General features: G+C 39.3%; 1 long non-coding RNA gene across 3 annotated transcripts in view; it reads left to right on the forward strand.

Annotated features, from left to right (window-relative positions):
* The first annotated feature begins 2,889 nt into the window (after positions 1-2,889).
* Positions 2,890-20,805, forward strand: part of LOC127683537 (uncharacterized) — a 29,777-nt gene continuing 11,861 nt past the window's right edge. For 2 of the 3 annotated variants that reach the window (XR_007977573.1, XR_007977572.1), the window contains exons 1-4: positions 3,686-4,219; positions 6,684-6,746; positions 9,069-9,167; positions 10,620-10,735. This is a non-coding gene — a long non-coding RNA (uncharacterized LOC127683537). Of the gene's footprint in view, positions 3,023-3,685; positions 4,220-6,683; positions 6,747-9,068; positions 9,168-10,619; positions 10,736-20,805 lie in introns of those variants that run through there. The other variant, XR_007977574.1, reaches the window with a different exon arrangement.

Raw genomic sequence — 20,805 nt, forward strand, 5'->3', positions numbered from 1 at the left:
CCTCACGCAGAGAACCTGATGTTCTCCCAAGCAAGCTGCAAACCTGAGGAAGCGACCTTCCTGCTCCCCTTCCCATGAGAAAGTAACTTTGCTTATAGTTTAATAGACATCATGATGGGCAGCAATGCAGCAAGCAGCAGGCGTGGCAGCTGGAGTAGAATGCAGAGAGCTCACATCTGCAGGCACAAAGTGTGAAGCAGAGAAAGCAGACTGAATATGGCAACAGTCTTTAACCTCTCAAAGCTGACCTCTGGGGACTCACTTCCTCCAGCAAGGCCGCATCTGTTAATCCCTTCCAAGGAGCACCACCAGCTAAGTGTCCAAATATCTGAGTCTGTGGGGACATTCTTATTCAGTTACATTAATGACTGTGACATACACATTAGCAGAATTCTCAAGTCATTTGATTTTAAAAGTAGGTGTATAGATTCAGAGTTTCTTGGAAACAGTAATTTTCTAATAGGAATTTCTCTGACTCTTAAGTGATAAAGTCTTCAGGACTGGTAAATAAGCTACTTAAGGAGAATTTAAGAGAAACATATGGCAGTTCTGGGCTTGTAATGAATACACCATTGAACACCCTTACACCTGCCTGGAGCAAATTTGAAAGCAAAACTCTTCTGTTCGCAGAATTAGTAATTTATTCTCAGGGCCTTTTCCGTATGCCCCTAAAACATTTAAATTTTCTTTTTTACTCCTATGACTTAGCTCACTACTTCTGTGTATCTTTAGCCATATTTCATGTATATAATATGTCATTAATACAAATTTCAGAAAGAGAAACCAAATCAAAGGTCATTTCAAAAACTAAAGAGTCATGTGTGTGGATAAAATATGTTTTAAGTGTTAAAGATTCTTATAAGTCTTAAAAAAGCTAATTAATCTTTGATAGGGTGTTTAATGCTTCATATAATAATCTTTGATATAAACATGCATAATTACTGAAAGCACTGTAAATATTGTATTAATTTATAAAATATAATGCAGTGATAGCCTAAGTTGTGGCTAGAAAAATTTGACTTTGTGACTCTTTTGATCTAATAATGAGCTTACTAGTTAGTCCCTAAGCCTGAAGCTAGAGACGTGTCAGCGTTTGGTAATCCTGGTGTTGTATGGTACAGTTTAGTTCTGCCAGTGTTTTCTGTCCTCTGGCCCCCTCTTCCCTTATCTGCCCTCATGGCTCTGCTCTTGTCTGCCTCTACCCAGTCTGCAGGTCCTCATCCCTCTGCCGTCTCCCAGTAAACCTCCTCACCCCTGACCTCTTGCATGTAGTAGTTTCTCAAGAGCACATCTTGGCATGGGTGTGCAGTAATACCCCGTTGCTGTATTATATTTCAGCCGCATGTATTACATTTGTTTTCATGATAATCAGTCCCTTGTGGTGTGTTCTTTTAATGAACTTCTCACGGGGTACAGTTTGTATGGCAGATGTGTTATACTGTGTGTGTTTTCTTGAGTGGCTAGTATGACCTAGTTTAAGAGCCATTTTCTGTCAGATGATGAAGGATGTTAGCATTCTGTCCAAACTCCACCCCATAGTTACCTGGCAATAGCCAGGTAGGCCTGACCCACTATAAAAGAGGCCGGTTGCCCCCTCTTTGCTCCCTTGCCCTCTTGGTCTCTTGCTCCTCCCTTGCTCTTTTCCTGCTTCCCTTTTCCCTTCTCTCATTCCCTTCCCCACTCTCTCTCCACGTGCCGTGGCTGGCCTCTACATCTCTACTCTACTTCTCTACTCTCTCTTTCTCTACCTCTACCACCCTCTTAACTCCCGTCCCCATGCCCTTAATAAACTCTATTCTATACTATACCATCATGTGGCTGGTCCTCAGGAGGAAGGGATGCCTTGGCATGGGCCCGCTGAGGCACCCCATTCTCCCATACCTCACCACACCACCATAGAACATATCCCCTCCTCTCTGTATCTTTATACAAACACTCCAAAGGGAATATTTTAGTAGATTGTTTAACTAATTAGTGGTAACAAGTAAGTGACTGTTAATTTGATTTATTGATGATTTATGCAAAGTGAATGTTAAGTGCTGTTATTCAGGAGGGCATGGATTCATTCTCTATAGACCTCACTCACCCAGTTGAAAGGTTGAAATGTGTTTAAATATGAGGCTTAAACTGTAGGGAGGAAGTTCTCTGGACAGATTGTACTGATAAAGCATCCTGAAAATAATGCATTTGACAAAATTTACTTGGCATTAATCTTTTGTCTTCCATTAATTGGACATTTGAATTTTCAAATTTCCCATTTCCCTTGATAAATATCAACGAAGAGTACATTATGATCTAAAATTGACTTAATTTTTTCTACCCACCACGAGGTGGTGCTGTTGGAGGAAGCAATCTGAGAATGATGACTGGGAAAATGGGTGTGTTTAATGAATAAAGACAGTTACATGTCTAGATAATTATTTTCTTTTTAGTTTATGATATGGTTTCAGGTATGAAGTGACTTTATACACCAACTCTGTGTTTTCAGTGTTCATAAACTGTAACCCTTAAAGTTCATTTTCCTGTCAAGAATTTTGTCCTGAGGAAGTAGATATTTTGCATAGAACAATTTAACGTATTTTAGTTTATCTCAGCATTGCTGGTAATACTGAGAATTAGGAACATTGCACAAGTATCTAGTACATAGTGTCATCTGTATATAGTAAAACATTTTCTTTTTATGTCTCTAATTTTTGAAAAATCACAGTGAATGTATACTATTTTAATAATCTGTTAAAAACAAGTTGTTTGCAGTTTGGACAGCACATACCATTGTTGTCACCTATAGTTTTACATCAAAGACAAAATAATCAAAACAGTGGAGCCTAATTATTTTTGGGTTAAAAACTGAGATTGCACTTGTAAATCTGTCCGGGGTTTTAAGTAAATTGTGTGGCAGGAGCTGTAACTGTTGTTTACTGTCTTGCCTTTTCTTGGTTGTGGCTGAGTCCAGAAGCTGGAACAGCAGTTCTGCCACGCAGGAGGAAGGACACTGGCTGCAATAGTCAGTGCAGCACAGACTGTGCGTACATTTTACTTTTTTGGTGCCCAATTTTATCATGAATTTTTTAAGATTAAGTAAAAATTGTTTTAATCTTTGATTATTTATAGCCTGTATTATTTACTTTTCTGCTGCTGGAATAAAATACCATGACCAAGGGAATTTATGGAAGAGATTATTTTGGCTTGTGCCTCCAGAGGGATGAGACCATCATGGAAGGGAGCTGGGAGATCACATGTTAAGCCCCAAACATGAACAGAGAGAGTGAACTGGAATTGAGGCAAGTTTACATGCAAGCCTCAGAGCCTGCCCCTAGTAAGCTATAGCTGTAAAGTCACCACCAGGGTTCTGATATTTGAGCCTATGGGAGACATTCTCGTTCAAACCACTACATTCCACTCCCAGGCTCCAAAGGCTAAGAGGCCGTTATTATAATGCAAAGTGTATTTAATCCTACTTCAGAGGCTCCCATAATCTTCCACCGTCTCAATAAGACCCTGTGAATTCTAAATGTGTATTAATTTCAGCATGCAGTGGCACAGATATACATTACTATTCCTAAAAGGAGGACTGGGGGCACAGTGAGAAAATGCTGGACCCAGCAAGACTGGTAAGGCTGCATGTAAACACCTAATGCCCAGCCCAGCAGCTCCCAGCTGTGGGTCATGACCCATATATAGGGGGGGTGCCTTAGACCATCTGAAAACAGATGTTTGCATTATGATTTATGACAGCAAAATTACAGTTATGAGGTAGCAATGAAAATAATTTTGTAATTGGGGGTCACTACAACATAAGGAACTGTATTAAAGGGGTTCAGCATGCTCTTCCCCCTTCTGCTGCCTCAAGAAGAACCAAGAAGAAAGAAACACCTCTGCCAGGGCTGGCTCCAGGCAGAGGACTTATCCACTGTGATGGTTTGAATAAGAATGGGCCTCATAGGCTCATGGGTTTGAATGCTTGTCCCATAGGGAGTGGTGCTATTAGGAGGTGTGGTGTTATTGGAGCATGTGTGGCCATGTTGGACGGAAGTGCGTCACTATGAAAGTGGGCTTTGAGGTCTTAATTTATGTTCAGGCTTCACCCAGTGTGGACACTGTCTCCTGCTGCTGCTTACAGATCAAGATCTAGAACTCTCAGCAACTTCTCTAGCCCCATGTCTGCCTGGATGCTGCCATGCTTCCCACCATGATAATAATGAACTAAACCTCTGAAACTGTAAGTCAGCCCAATGCAATGCTTTCCTTATAAAAGTTTCCTTGGTCATGGTGACTATTTACAACAATAAAACTCTAAGATACCCACTCACCCACTTTTTTGCTCAGTGAGACTGTTCCATCAGTTTCTCTCCACCTCCCAGATATTTATTTATTTATTTATTTTTCCCTTTGATTCCAAATAACCTCTTTCTGAGCTTTCATTTACCCAATCTAAATTCTTTTCCTTGCTGATCATTTTAGCACTTGTCTTTGTTTATTGGGTACTACTCCCCAATTTTTTCTTAATTTTGAGTCTTCTTAGGGTCACTTTTGTGTATGTTTGTCCCCACAGCAAATTGTTCTCAATATGTATGTCAGTATTACTTTTTTTTGACCTGTGCAGCTGTCCGATGCACGTTTAGCATTTAAGATCTCTGTTCATACATCACTGCTCAATTGCCTGGCTGTCTTACTGGCTTAGATGATTTCATTGTTTCTCTGGGCTATGACTCTTAATGTATGTGATTATTAGCATTCTTTAGTCCTTAGTGTAGGTCCTTGTTCTAGAGACAAAAGCTAGAGCTACATTTTCTTTAGTATAGTATTGTACTGTTGTCTCTGCGATGACTGAAACTAACTATTAGGGACAGGTTTGTTGAATTAAAACTAAGTACTAATCAATCAAAATGTTTGCTTTGCTTAATGAGGGTAGATCATATTGTTTATAATTACAAGTTTTGCTGGTAAAGTGTTACTTCAGAGTCTATCCTAGTACAGGTTTTAGAGTTAGTCTCTAGAAAATGCAAAATTTTCTTCAATGTACCTTGGCAAATTTAATTTCTAGACTTCGGTCACATATACTCTGAGATACAAAAAATTGTTTAAAAAAATCATTGCTTTTTATAATCACTAGTTAAGAAACTCCTTAATTCTCTGTAGCACCTTATTCATGTGGAAGGAAATGAATGAGAAAACAATTGCAGTAATTACTATTTATTTCTTATTATTTGGTCTTATTATTTGGTATGTTTGTTTGTTTCCCTCTGGTGTTGGATTTAGAAAATTGTGGTCCTCTTATTATTAGTTTTTTATTAGTATTTATTATTGGCCTTTTTATTAGTCTTTACTAGTATTTATTATTGGTCTTTAATTAGTAGGGAGGGGCTGACCGCACAAAGATCCTTGGCTTTTGTGTTTTTGAGCCCTCTGGATCTTTTGTCTGGACTATAGCCTTCAGCATGTGTGTTGATATTAGGCAGCCTGCAGTGTAAGCATTTGGGAGAGCTGGTTTGTCTGTCCTGTGCCCTGTTTAGAAGTGTGGTGGGGGGATATTGGAAATTCGAAAGCTGCAGGGGAAGGTTGGCTTGCGGCTGAAACGCCTAGATCAGCCTGCTGTGTCTGTGAAGAAAGTTTTGGAAAGATAGCTGTTGTTGTTCAGTTGCTGATCTTCAGCTGTGAATGTTGCTTTTCAGGCAGCATTGATTTTGGGTCCTTGAATTTTTCTCAGGCTCAGGGAACCCCAACTATGCTGTGACATTGGCGCCACCTTGTGGCCCAGCTCAGGGCTGCGTTGTTACCTCTGGTTGTTTAGGATATAGGGGGCTGGATTTTCCTCTCAATTTAGTTCAGTTCTAAGCTGGATATAAGGTACACAAATTTGTTGTTAAAATTTCCAACCCTTATAGCCCATATAAATGACACATAATCCAAATATTTTAATTATAAGTCATATGTCTTCATTGGCAAAATACTTACTTCCCAACCACTAAGATTTGTGCTTTCTCCCATCCATGTGGTCCATAGTGGCTTCCTCCTCTCCTCTTCCTTCTCTCTTTTTCTTCCTCTACCTGCTCCCCCTTTTGAACCTCCAGTCCCACCTTTCCCCTCCACTACCCAATCATAGACTCTAACCTTTGATTGACCAATTAAAATAGAGAGAAGGTTCACATGGCATCACCTAAGTACATGATGGTCTGCTTGTGTGGTCTGACTCTTTAATACAAATCCAAATAGTGTTAGTTATTTAAATGTGTGTTTTACTATATTTCTTACACAGCTGTTTTCCAAATATGCCTTTGTCTAGTCTGCTGTAGCAGCATAGACATGTTTTGTTAACAGTGTATTTTCTTGCCAGTAATACATGCATATGTGTTTGTCGGATATGCTACTATTGATATCTAGAGTCATAATGGTTCAACACTAAAGCTAACTGTCAGAATTTTGTTTTGGTTTTGAGTCAGGGTTTTCTGTATAGCCCTGACTGTCCTGGAACTCACTTTGTAGACCAGGCTACCCTCGAACTCACAGAGATCTGCCTGCCCTCAGTCTCTGAGTGCTGTGGTTTAAGTCCTGCACCTGGCTTGATTTTTTTTTAAATACACCATTTTGTTGACTTCTGGGTGTTTGGTGATACCTAGTATAATTTGCACTTTAAATATATTTAAGTGGATCTTCACTTCCTGCTCAATCCTTTATCTTAACAGGCAAGCTTCCTCTGATTTGGGACAAAACGAAAACAGGCTGGTCTTCCCTTGTACCTGACATAGGTAGGTACTAAAATTGTTTTCTTCAAAACAGTTCTATTTGATGCTTTCATTCTGATGTTCTTACTGGTATTCTAATTATTCCAAACTTCTTAATATGAAAATCCTCTAGGAATGTTAGGTTATATATGTTACAGTAAGTATAACTGAAAACTTTGCTTCCCATTAATCTTAACTGTGGCTACCTCAAAATGACAGGTCATTTCAGTGCTGTATGCACTGGGATTCCAAGCTTTCCTTCTTCATGGGGACTTTATAAACAGCTGAATTTATGAGCTGTATAAACGTGACATTTTATATTCCGTTCCTAATCTCCTGTGAGAATGATGCTGATTGGTAACGGTAATTGAGATTTTCTAGAAGGCTATTTCAATAATGCACTCTTAAAAAGTAACATTGAAATAGAACTGTTGTAACTATGGTGGTAAACTTAGGGAGATTGTTTTAACATCTATGTAGATCGTCTCATTTGTGTGTGTGGCTAACACTTGTCATCCAAATCCAACAGGAAGCTGTTTTGTGATAGTTGTTACTTAAACTAGATTCTAGTTCAGTTATTTTTGACAAAGGTTTTGGTCTTTTTTTTTTTGTGGGCAAAAAGTAAGGTTCAAGATTATATGATAGTAATCTTTATAACTGTGGAAAGGGAGGCATAAAGAGGAAGATGCTAATGGGGTTTTAGAAAGTTGCAGGGTCTTTCTATGTGAATGTTTGTTGCTCTTATGTTATTTGTTTGTATATCTAAATAGGCTTTTAGTCAGTAGTTTGGAATATTATATAATAATGCCATCTGTTGTTTGTTTCTTGGTTCTTTTAAACCAAAGGTCACTTGATCTTGAAAGCTTTAGAATACTATTATGAGTTAGGTCAATGAATGGGAGTAAATTTTTAAATTTATATGTTGTAAGAAACCATGTGATAGGCATTTTATTTATACCTTCTGTACCCCTTAAATATTTAACATTTTTTAGGTTGTTTACCTGCTGTTTCATAGTACTTTGAACAGTAGAATTGTGATTGTTTTTTGCCTTACATGTTCAAGTCCCTGAGTTTGATACCTTGTTCTACAAAAGAGAGATCGTGATTAGTGAAATTTACATAGAGAATGGCAAGAGTTTGATTTAGTGTAGCCTGGATGTGAGTCCTTGCTCTGCCACTTTCTGCGACAGGATCATGCATGGGTGTTTGCCTTTCTTGCCTATTTCCTCTCTGCAAGAGGAACGACAGGAATCAGTGATGCCCAGCATACATCTGCTTAAAAGCAGCAGGGAGAAAGGTTCAGTGCCTTGCACCTGGTGAGACTAGACAATCGCCTCACAGTTAGTACGTGAAGTGGCTCAGTTGTTCGGGAGTAAGTTTTTTATTTTGTTTTGTTTTGTTGTTTAAAGCTGATACGCAAGCATATTCTTTGAAATCAGAACTTCTTACAAGCTTAGAAAGTTCTTAGAGTTTAGATTCTTAGACTTAGGACCTGTACTATTACATTTTGGAATACCATGAGGGGTATTTGTAATAAAATTATTATAAAGTAATATTATCCTAATAATTGGATTATAATAATCCTTATAAACAATCTCTGGTTTTTCTAAGTCAGTAATTGTCCTTACGAGATAATATTAACTTTCAGCTCCATAAATGCAATAAACGTGCTGCAGAACTAGTAACATCTAATGGTGAAAGAAAAATTCCCTTGGTATGTAGATTTTTGTTTTTTTGTGTGGACTTTTTGAAATATGTCTAATTAGAAGAGTAGGATGATAGCCTAAGAACTTGGAAATCAAGCTGACTGGAGTTAAATTCCAATTTGGGCATTCATCAGCTGTGGGACTTAAATTACTAGTCTATAAAAGGTGGGGGTGGTACTAATGTTTTCCATAGTGCTGTGAGAATTAATCTATCCCCCTGTAAACCTCTTTGTTTTAATACTTATCAAGAACACTGGGAGGCAGTAGCCATTGTTATTGTTGTTTCATTAAATAAAGTTTGTAGAGTTGTGCAGAATGGAGCTTATTAAAGCTAAGTATGTGAAACTACACATACCAAAATTGTTACAAATAATCAAATTTATCTTGTAAAATTAAATTTTAAAAGAAGACAATTAGAAATAGAATAAGAAAGAATACCATGGTGTTGTTAGAAGTGATTTAAAATTCTATCAGATAACTAGAGAAACTGAAATTTGTCTATGAAGGTGGTATACAGTCCATAATATATTCTATATTATGTTATGATACCATTCTTCTTAAATGTGATTTCTAAAATTAACTAAATATGTTTTAAATGAGAAGTATTAGTTTGGGTTTGAATGTTCTTTTTTCCTTTTAGGCAAATTGAGCTGGCCCAGACAGCAGAGTTCTGTAAAGCATGTTGATATTGATTGCTTCTTTGTCTCAGGGGCTATAAGAAATATAACAGATCTCAAAGGTCTGTATTCTTGTTTGTTTTAAGAAAGGTGACACATATCAATGTGTGTGTGTGTGTCTGAATTGATAGCAATGTATTCTTTGGAAAGTATTTTGATTTTTCTTAGTCAAATCTACTCCTCTGTTCAAATTGGCTGGAGTCTATATTCACAAGTGTAGGAAAATTAGAAAACTACTGCTTGGTGTAAGCTGAAATATACAGAGAAGAGTATCTTAAATTGAGGACTGTATTATCTCACACAGATGAGGATATTTTCTGGATAGTTTCCATATCTTTTTATTGTTTGTTAAGGGGAAATTTCTATTATCCTGTGTCTTCAGACTTTCTGTTCTTCTGTTGAAGTAACTCTCCTCTATGAATGTAGGTAAACATACTAACCTTTGGGTTGTGATAATTTTATACTCTAGAGGTGAGTCATCTGGGCAGTCTGCTTTTTTTAAATGAAATTTTAGGTTTATGTGTGTACTACTTACTAGTACTGAAATTTTTATTTAAGATTTTTCCTTAGTTCTTTCTTGACAAGATAGCTACACTAGCATTTTCTTTTTAAAGTTAGTTTTTCTCTTATGTGAAAACCCTAGAAAATTCTAGATTCCCAACAAGGCTTTATTTTTGTCCTAGGTAGTTGTGACTTAGCTCTGAAAGGTATTATTTTGAATTTGAAAGAATTGATTTCAGCCTTGGGTCAACTTACCTTCTAGCAAGTTGGTCTTTTTTCTAGTTTATGTGGAGAGGCAGGAAGGCTTTCTGTGTTATGTGTTTCTTTGTTCTGAGTCTCCTGCCCTCTAAGCCTGTGGTGTTTTACTTGCACATCAATTTTACAACATTATTGTTGTCTTATCATTTTATACATGAAAGGAAATGATACATTAAAGTAATGTTTATTCTTAACCAAAGCCGAATCTGGGGTCTGAAATTCACATTTGGTTATATGTTAAACTTTAGATTTTCATTGCTGTGCATGAATCTCCAGTTTGTTTCTATTGCTATAAAATTAAAAAAAAATAAAATGGAAGGATAAATGTATTTATATCAGAATTGTAAAAGTCTGTTTATAGTTTTTGTTTTGTTGTCTATTCCTACAATTTGAGCCTGGGATCTGAGTTGTCTGCTTTTCATTGTAAGAAATGAAAAGCCATGGAAAACTGACTCTGCTGATTTTAGATTGAGTCGGTTTACAGAAACATTGCTGGAGCCATGCATGGTGCATGCTTTTAATCCTAGCAGGTGAACATCAGTGAGTTCCTGGCCAGCCTGGTTTACATAGAGAATTTCAGAAGACCCTGTCTTAAAAAAAATTAGGTGATGTTATATGGTGATGCTTTTTAAGATTTAATGCATAAGTGATTAAAGAACAAATTTTATATAATTAAAATTCCATGAAAAAATTCTATTACATGACCTTAACATCCTTTTGTACTTAGAGAAACAATTCAATTTTTTTTCTCACAGGAAAAACAGTGGCTCTGTCAGCAACCATGGCACAGGAAGGTCACCTTTTCATCCTGGCGCTAACATCCAGCTGGAGTGGCAGTATTACCAAAATAAAATCCTGAAAGGAGAAGCAGGTACACGTGAGTGTTTAAAAGCCATAGTAACCTCTGGATGTTGCTGGTGGTGTTGGTACTTTAGAAGTACAAGTAGAATTAGAATAATTAACAATTTGAAGTTGAAGGTTTTAAGGATGCTAGTGACTGTAGAGAGAATATCTTGTGTATTGTACTAAAAGAAAACTATGGTCTATAGGAAAGTGTAGAATACAAGATGAGACATTCAGAAGGCAGAAAGAATTCTGGGATAGAGCCAGGGATGAGATATTTGCCTGGGAAAATGTGACGAGACTGACACATGGTACCTGAGCCCAGGTCATGTGTCAGAAAGTAGATTTGAGTAAGTGGGTTATAATACATTATGGCCTAGTCAGAGAAGACTAGCTATAAGGCCAACATATTTGTGAGTATACATATTTTGAGTCTGAGTTTTATTTCTGGGAGCATGGGGCTGGGAAGAAGACCTAGGTCCAAACTTCTACAAGAGACAATTTGAATCACAACAAAATCTAAATCTGAGCAGATGACCAGTGCATAGTTATGTTTTCTGGAATTGGATGATGGTGTTTTCCTGAAACCCAATCTAGTGTGTATAAATTTAGATTGGGATTGTAAAGCATGGTGTGAATTGTTTTCTTATTAACTAGATAAGTTATTAGCCATTTGGCTTATGTCACAGTGAAGACGCTGAAGTTTGTGTTCTTCAGTATTTTTAAGAATTTAAAGGTAGACACGGTGGTACCTAATCCCAGCCTTTGGGAGATAGCACCAGAAGAACAGTATTTTCAAGGGAAGGCTACAGAGTAGGGAAACCCTGATTTAAGAAAGGACACAACCTCTTTTGGAACCAGAATCTAAATGCCTCATTTGAGTGAACTTGTTTTTTAGAAAAAATATTTTCATAGCTGTCTTAGAAAACTAGTCTCTTTACATTCATAAGACCTTTATGTGTTTTTTTTACCTTGCATTACAATTTGAAAGAAAGTGGAAATTCTTTCTCATTGGTTTCCTTGTGGAATAAATTGTTAAAACCACAAATCTTAAAAAAAAAAATCATTCTTTTAGAGAAGCATTCTTACCAGAAGACAGATATATAGCACAGTAGGAAGGATCTAGAGTTTGGTTTTATCCAAGTTACTTTGGTTCCCTGTTTTGTCAGATATAAAACACTGGGATCATTTTGTAAAAGACCCTGATGAGGTAAAACAGAGTCTGGGCATCTGGATTTCTTTTCTGGAATTAGTCTTTCTTGATTGTAATCATCTGCTTACACCGTGTATTGGGAAGCATAATTGTAGGCACACATTTATATTTTATCTATCTATCTATCTGTCTGTCTGTCTATCTATCTATCTATCTATCTATCTATCTATCAGTTTTTCAAGTTTTCTAAGGCTTTTATTAGCTGTTATCTGTTTTCAGGAAATTTTGAGAGTTAGTGATTTTTGTCAGTATATCATGGGGTAACTTCCTGAACTTGTTTAGGCCTTGCTTCATTGTTTATAGTTAGTTTCTTAAGCACACCTTTGTACAACATTGCTTTTTCTTTCTGGATTTTTTTACATGGTATTATTTTTTAAAAAAGATTTATTTATTTATGTATACGAGTACACTGTAGCTGTCTTCAGACACACCAGAAAAGGACATTTGATAACATTGCAGATGGTAGTGAGCCACCGCGTGGTTGCTGGGATTTGAACTCAGGACCTCTGAAAGAGCAGTTGGTGCTCTTAACCACTGAGCCATCTCTCCAGCCCCTCTACATGGTATTATAAAAAGATAAAAACTTGAGTTCTAGAAAGCAAGAAATGTGTAGCTGAAGGAAGTACACAGTACTAGTGGCATGTTGAACACTAAGTAAATACTTCCTGAACATCTGTCCAAATGAGAAAACCCTCAGATGTATATATTTAATAGTCTCTAAGTTCCTTTGTTGCGCAGTCTGGTGGTCGAGTCTGAGTTGGCTGATTGTTTAAACAGTCTGCATCGAGATTTTGGCCTTGGTAGGCACTTGTTCTTTGAAAGTAGCGAGGAGCCGGCGATCTTCTTTTGTCTTGCTTTCCATCATTGTCTGTTCTTTGCCTCTTCAGCCACTGGATTTTATAATATTTAACAACCTTTTATACTTAAATCTCCTTCATTTCTAAATCTGAGCAGATGACCAGAAGACATTAGAGGAAATGTTTAAGTTCCACTTGCTATTGAAAATTGATGAAAGGAGATTTTCCTCTCCTTAGAAAAAGTGGCTATAATAACTTGATAATATATTCTTGTTTTAACGTTATGATGTACGTTTTTGTATCTTAAGCACTTTGGCCCATTTGGTGCTTGTGAAAATATTTGCTGTTCATAAAACAACTAGATACTCTTTTATTAAGTTTGCAGCCAACCCTGTCGAGAAATTGTCTCCCAATGCCTTTCTTTTACTTTTCACGATATTTCATTCTCTGGGTCAATATTAGACATAGCATCAAAATTAAATGTACTAAGAGTCACTTTAGAAGTTAGGCTCTGGACTGAGCAGACATGTACAGACATGTATGCAGAGACCACCTGAGTATAAGATTGTTTGGGACATGGCCCCCCAGGGCCCCACCTGCACCTAGGAGCTGTGCTGTGCTGCTACAGCCTTCTGTGCACCTAATCAGAATTTATTTAACTTTTTAAGTAGTTTCTCTGTATGTCTAGAATAAAATAAAAATAAAGTTCTGAGAATGAGAAAGCCACCAGAGTGGCTTTCCTAGGTTTTGCTTTGACGTTGGAAATAGGATTGTGGTGATGAAATAACTTACTGGGGCTTCTTGTTTCCAGATAGGAAAACTCGAAGATCTCAGGAAAGTCTGTTTTTTGAAGTGTTCAGGAACGAGAGGTGTTTTATTATCTTTAGTGTGATGTTTTCTACCATTTTTGTACGAGGAGTTTTTCCTGTGTTGTATTTTGGTTCTTAAGTTGGAAAGTAAAGCAACCTAGTAATATTCTACATTCCTACCTTTGCTCTCTCTTTTTTTTTTTTGTTTTTTGTTTTTTGGATTTTTGGGTTTTTTTGAGACAGGGTTTCTCTGTGTAGCCCTGGCTGTCCTGGACCTCACTCTGTAGACCAGGCTGGCCTTGAACTCAGAAATCCACCTTCCTCTGCCTCCCAGAGTGCTGGGATTACAGGCGTGCGCCACCACCGCCCGGCTGCTCTCTTTTTTTAATGTGCTGTTTTTCCCTTTATTGTTTATGAAAATGAAACCACATCTTTGTAATAATAAAAACTTTGAGGTGATGCATCAAATTATTCTAATAAACTTATGATTGTGCCTATGTAAATTATATTTCCATAGTACTAGATATTTTTATTTAGCATTTGTCCTTGGCAAAATGGCTTTTTGTAATTCCTTTTATATCTCAGTCTCAACTTTAAGTCAGGATTCTAAGCCTTGACCCTGACAGTTAAAAATAAACATGAAACACTGCTTGTCTTTTTAACATTTGTTCCAAAATTTAATAATTAGTAAATTACTCTGTATGGACTATATTCCAGAACTCTTTGCTAAGTGTTTTCCCTTTTGATATTGAGAAGCAGCATATAAATTTGGCACACTCAGCAAGAAACAGATTTGTAGAGATAATAATGGTACTTGGTTGGGTTACATGGTAGGAAAGGAACCGGGATTTTCACTTACTTCCTTTTCATTCATAACCCAGGTCCTAACTCTTTTGTGGGCTATATTTTAAAAGAACAGAGTTTTGCATTTTTGCCATACATTTTTAAGTGTTTTTTTTCTCCAAATCACTGGCAGTTTTTTATTATTTCTGCCTAAGACAATATCTGTTTCCTGGAAGCTATACTCATGGGTGTGTACAGGATGCTGGAATTTGGACTCCAGGCCTCATGATTGCACAGTGAGTTCTTTTAACCTGGGGACCATCGGTCTAGTCCCCAGAACAGTAGTTTATAAAGAGTTTAATATAGATTTAAACATGGAGATTAGGGAGGAGAAACACATGCAAGCATGATAGGCATGAGATAAGGAGAGGTAGATGTGGGGAAGGGAGCTATGTAAACCAAAGACAGAAGTGAGTCTGGGCCAACAAGAGATGATGTGAAAAACCTTTAATTAGTTAATTAATTAATAATTACATTAATTCTGTGTTCATATGTCTGTGTTAGTATGTATATATGGAGACCAGAGGATAGTGACTGGGCAGGTTATCGTCCTACCACATGGGTTCTGGTGATTAAACGTGGATCCTCATGCTTACTAACAAGTGCTTTAACCCCCTTTAAAATTACATTTATTATTTGTGTATGTTGGGGTGGGCAGGAGTTGTATATGTGGATGGTGTAGAAATTATTTAATCCCAACTCAGGTTTTTACCCTGCCTTTGACTTAGTTCTCAGATAAAAGACACACACAACCTTTCTATGTACAATTAGCCTTAATCAGCACAAGAGCTGGGCAGATTGTGCACCTCTCGCTGTTGTCTATTTCCCACTACTAACCCCATGACAGAATGTGCCATGTTTCATTTGGACTGCTCTTATTTACAGGTAGCCAACCCACGTGGTTTTTATTTTACGACTCACCTAACCCATGGTGTCTTCCCCCTTGTGGTTCTTCTCTGATGCTGGAAGTCCTGGAATGCTAAACCCTGCCTGCATGGGTTTCTTCTGCCCAGCTATTGACTGTTGTCATCTCTATTCACCAATCAGAAATAATTTGGAGGCAAGGTCACATAGCCTCACTTGGATCTACCTGTGCACTTTCTTGTCTCTGGGACAATACATACAACAGACCAAACCTCATCAACAGAGGTCCCAGGTATTGGACAGGTTATATCAGACTTGGCTGCAAGAACCTTTACCCATTGAGCTCTCTTACAGCAGCGGATGAAAATCCTTTTACAGGATAGTTTGGTCCTGTGGCCCTGCACATGTGAGCTTGCGTGTGGAGACCAGAGGACAACCTTGGATGTCATTCTTCAGGTGCCATCCACTGTTTCTTGTAAAATAGGATTTTTGATTGGCTTTGAATTGGACAGGTAGGCTCAGATGGCTGGCTAGGGAGGACATGGAGTCTCTGTCTCCCTGGCACAAGTGTGTGCCACCAAACCAGGTTTTATTGTTGTTGTTATTGTTATTATTGTAATTGGCTTCTTATGTTTGGACTGAGTATCTGACTCAATGCTTTCCGTGAGAGCAGGAGGACAAAAAAATGTCTGTGATTGATATGTGTATTGTATATGATTGTACTTGAGCCTAGCATAAAAGGGAACCAGAATGTTGCTTTCTGACTTAGTCTTGCTTGATCACGCTCAAGATTTAACTGAAACTTCTTGAAGGTTTAGTTATACAACAAGGGTTGGATAATTCTCTAATCTCCATCATTCTTACATATGATAATTCTAAGAATATACTTTGTTTCATTTTTCCCTTTTAGGCACAGTCTGAATTATGTAGCTGAAATGGGTAATAAATTATTAATACTAAAATTATTAAGTGTTCTTAAGTTTATTAGGGCACAGGCTAGGTTGCTGAAAAAGACTGTGGATGCAGTACAAACAATGTTGAGACTTTTGCCTGTTGTAGTCCAAACGTAGGCAGCTAATCCACAGAGGGCAGCATTTCTCTGGCTATTCAGGACCACAGGCCAATCTCTAGGGATCACAGAAGAAAGTATTTTACTTTAGTGTGGAGAAATGGCATGATAATGCTCCTACCTTGCTAGCTGCAAGGCACCCTAGGATGGTTCTGTCACTCTCAGCACTGAGATACCGAGGAGGTGCACTTCCTCAAGCAGAGGATCCTGGTGTTCTGCCAAGCAAGCTGCAGACCTGAGGAAGTGGCTTCATGCTCATTTTTTTTCATGAAAAAGTAATGTTGTTTATAGCTTAATTAGACAACACATCTAAGACATCTCAGTGTTGGACTGCTGACAGATTTCTCAGTCTGCAAGGAGGTTTGGGTCACTTTGAACGGAGATATGCTATTGCTAAGGAAACAGCAGCTGGTGAGAACTAGAAAATGTGGGAAAATCTTATTCTGCTTTGTCTTTAAAAAAAGTTGAAACTTTGACTAAACTGTGTATTGGCTGACTGGGCTCTGTACCCCCTGTGTCCAGGGTAATGTGAAACTCTCTTGGGACCTCAATGCACTAGACTGAATTAATTAAATCGCTTTGGCTTCTGACATGTAGTGAAGTCACTGCACCTGCCCAAGAGTTCTCTTGATTGGTAAATGAAAGACACACCAGACACACACACACACACACACACACACACATTTGATATGTCTTAACTAAGCTCAATAGCTGGACATTTGCAATCCTGCTGATGGGTAGCACACATTTCCCTCCAGTATCCCTGGTTTAATGCATTTTAAATTTATGTTGTATCTTTGCTGCCTGTCATCTTCTGCACCCTCTTCCCATAGGGTTGCATTCACTTTCCACCTACAGTGTAGGATGCTTTCCCTCTTTCAGCTCTTAAATCTGATCCTTCTCTTCCTCCCCCCTCTCTCCTTCCCTTGCACTTGGAATTTAAGTCTGCCCCTGTCTTTCTGCCCAGCCCTTGGCTGTATGGCAACTCTTTATTACTCATTCGAACCGGGGAAGGGGGGGGTGAGTGGGGCCAGGGACCCTCAGATCTGGCAGTGCAGCTTTTTTGGGAGCTGAAATAAGCATTAGAACCAATACCCAACATCAGATGTTAACATTTTACAAATGTGTTCCTTTTTTTTTTTTTTGGATTTGGTTTTTCAAGACAGGGTTTCTCTGTGTAGCCCAGGCTGTCCTGGAACTCACTTTGTAGACCAGGCTGGCCTCAAAAATCCTCAGAAATCCACCTGCCTCTGCGTCCCAGAGTGCTGGGATTACAGGAGTGTGCCACCATCGCCCGGCTCTACAAATGTGTTCTTGATATTGAATTAACAAAACTTCCTTTAAGAATAGAGGATTTTGCCAGGCAGTGGTGGCACACACCTGTAATCCCAGCACTCTGAGAGGCAGAGGCAGGCATATTTCTGAGTTCGAGTACAGCCTGGTCTACAGAGTGAGTTCCAGGACAGCCAGGGCTATACAGAGAAACTCTGTCTCGAAAATTCAAAAAAAATAAATAAATAAAAAATAAAAGATTAGAGGAATTTGATCCTCAGTACTAGGGAGGGTAAAAATAAAGAATATGGTAGGCATTTTGCCTATGGTTTCTGTTCACATGTAGTCACAGGAGATTGTGAGCCCCTATAAAGGTACTAGATACAAATCCTTTTTTTTTTAAAAACATTGATTCAGTACTCTAAATTGTGGAGCCTGTGAGACATTGCTCTATCCCATGAAGTGATTTTTGTGTGTGTGTGTTTGTGGGTGTGTTTGTGTGTATGTGTGTGAGTTGTTTTCTTTAAATGTATAGAATGATAGTAGACTGTAGAGTTGGTTAGATTCAACTGTTTCCTTTTTTTTTTTTTCTTTTTTTTTTTTTTTTGGTTGTTTGAGACAGGGTTTCAGGCTGGCCTCAAACTCAGAAATCTACCTGCCTCTGCCTCCCAGAGTGCTGGGATTACAGGTGTGTACCACCACTGCCCTGCTCCCTGATGACTTTGAACTTAGAGATTTCCCTGTGAAAATCTTCTGGGTTTCATAGCCACTGTGTCTCAAGATCTCTAAGCCAAGATCCAGGTCAGAGTTCATTCCAGATATAGTCAAGTTGACCACCAGGGATAGCCACTACATGGAATATAGTTGGTCTTGCCAGTTGCTTCTTGCCAGTTACTTCAGTCCACTTCATAGATAAACTAAAGTGAGGTGGGGTTTAAACTGCTCTGAGGCCAGCTGCTTTGCTGACCTATTTACCAAGAGCCTCCTCACTGTCTGTCTGATGTAAAGGCAGCTAGGTCCTCCCTGTCCCAGCCCAGGCCAAACTAAAAGCAAGATCCCGGGGACTGTCATGGTGGCTTTGCTGCACTTTCACCCAGCCTCAACAAAGCAGTCTGCAAGCCCGAGCTGCAGGTTGGTAATCTAGACATCTGCAGACGCCCGTCTCTGCCCGAGTGCACACTGTTCACAGGTTTCTCTAGAACCAACTTTTATGTAAAAGCTGCTATCCTACATTTTTATTCTCTCTCTCTCTCTCTCTCTCTCTCTCTCTCTCTCTCTCTCTCTCTCTCCCCCCACATTAGGTATCATATATTTACACACATACACAGGGCAGATAGAGAGCTTTGCTGTAAACCCCAGTCTTGAGCCTAGTCATTTCCCAGAGGTCCTGTGCTGATGAGCCTGCCGCACCATTTTGGTCATTTTAGGCCAGGACTGGAGAGAGAGGGAAGAGGGAGGGAGGGAGGGAAAGAAGGAGAGGGAGGGAAGGGGAGGGGGAAAGGAAAAAGGAGAGCGAGAGAGGGAGAAGAGAGAGAGGGAGAGAGAGACAGAGAGAGAGGGGGAGAGAGAGGGAGAGAGAGAGAGGGAGAGGGAGAGAGAGGGGGGGAGAGAGAGAGGGAGAGAGAGAGGGAGAGAGGGGGGGAGAGAACTTATAACACACCAGGCTTCAGGGCCTCTCTTTATTCCCATCTGTGTTGGGAAGTCTGTAGATGACCCTGAGTGACTCTAGCTTTGCAGGTCCTTCGGGTAATTCAAGTGCATACACAAGTGCAGATCCCTTACAGATGGGACGATGCAGCTAAGAGTTGTCCTCATCCGACTTCACCACTGGGGGTCCAGGCAAACTAGTGCCTTGTTGGGAGGACATACGCAGACTAGTGAGAGGCTTTGTTCTATCTCTAGAGCCTGCGGTTTTCCCTTTGGTTCACCTTTACGCTTCTAGTGTAAATTCTAGTCCTACCTTGTCATATGCATATCCACACATCACCTTAAGCCTGTTTCACAACATGTCAAGGAACAGATAACTGGACTAATGTGTCAATAATTGTTACATTAAGCTTCTGTAAAGAAAATATTCTTGGCAGTAAGTGCTGACCTTTGAATCATCTGGAGAAAGTTGTGTGTGTGTGTGTGTGTGTGTGTGTGTGTGTGTGTGTGTGTATGTGTATGTATGTGTAGGTGTATGTGTGTGTATGTGTGTGTTGTGTGTGTGCATGTGTGTATGTGTGCATGTGTGTGTGTGTGTGTGTGTGTGTGTGCTGTGCTTGCAACTCTTGCTGCCTGACAGGGGGAAGGAATTGGACATGTGGATTAATAGACTACTTATTTATTAATTATGTTTAAATTTCCCATAAAAGAACAACTGTATGGTCTGGACATGGTGTCAAACACCTGTAGTGCTAGCCTTCAAGAGTCCGAGGTAGGAATAGCTTGAGTTCACAGGCAGCCTGGGCCACATAGAAAATTCTAGGCTGGTCTGAGTTACAGGGCAAGATTCTGTCTCAAAAAACCAACCCCCAAAACCTATAGCAGGGGGGAGGGGCTGCATTTCCCTATTTCTCTTCTCTGTGCTGATTGTACATGAATGCTTTCAGAAACAGAGGTTTGAGTGTTTGGGGAGAGCACATCCCTTGCTTTGTGCCCTTTCTTAGGACACAGACCCTTTCACCTGAACCCCTTGGCCACTAATCCCACAGAAGGCATTAATTGTGGGTGCTTGGTTGTGTGGCCCTCAGGTTTTAGTAAGCTTCTGTGAGGGAGCATTTACCCTCCCCTTCCACGGCACTACAACGATTCAGCCTTTGAGAACTCCAGTAAAGGGACCCAAATGAGCTCAGGACAGTTCTGTGTCTGATGTGCATGTGTGCGTGCACGTGTGTGTGCATGTGTGCATGTGCGTGTGAGTGTGTGTGTGCATGTGAGTGTGAGTTTGTGTGCATGTGTGTGCGCACATGTGCATGTCCACGTGTGCGTGTATGTGTGCGTGTGTGTGCATCTGTGTATACATGTGTGCATGTGTGTGCGTGTGCATACTTGTGTTTGTGCGTGTGCTTGTGCGTGTGTGGGTGTGTGGGTGTGGGTGTAGGTGTGTGTGGTGTGTGTGCATGCATGTGTGTGTGCATATGTGTGCGTGTGTGTGTGTGTGTGTGTGTGTGTAAATCAGACATAGTTACTCAACTACCAAGAAGAAGGAAACAGGGAGAGCATGCCGGCAGTACAATGAGTAACGCC

The sequence above is a fragment of the Apodemus sylvaticus genome, chromosome 4 (assembly GCF_947179515.1).
Source record: "Apodemus sylvaticus chromosome 4, mApoSyl1.1, whole genome shotgun sequence".
Lineage (NCBI taxonomy): Eukaryota > Metazoa > Chordata > Mammalia > Rodentia > Muridae > Apodemus > Apodemus sylvaticus.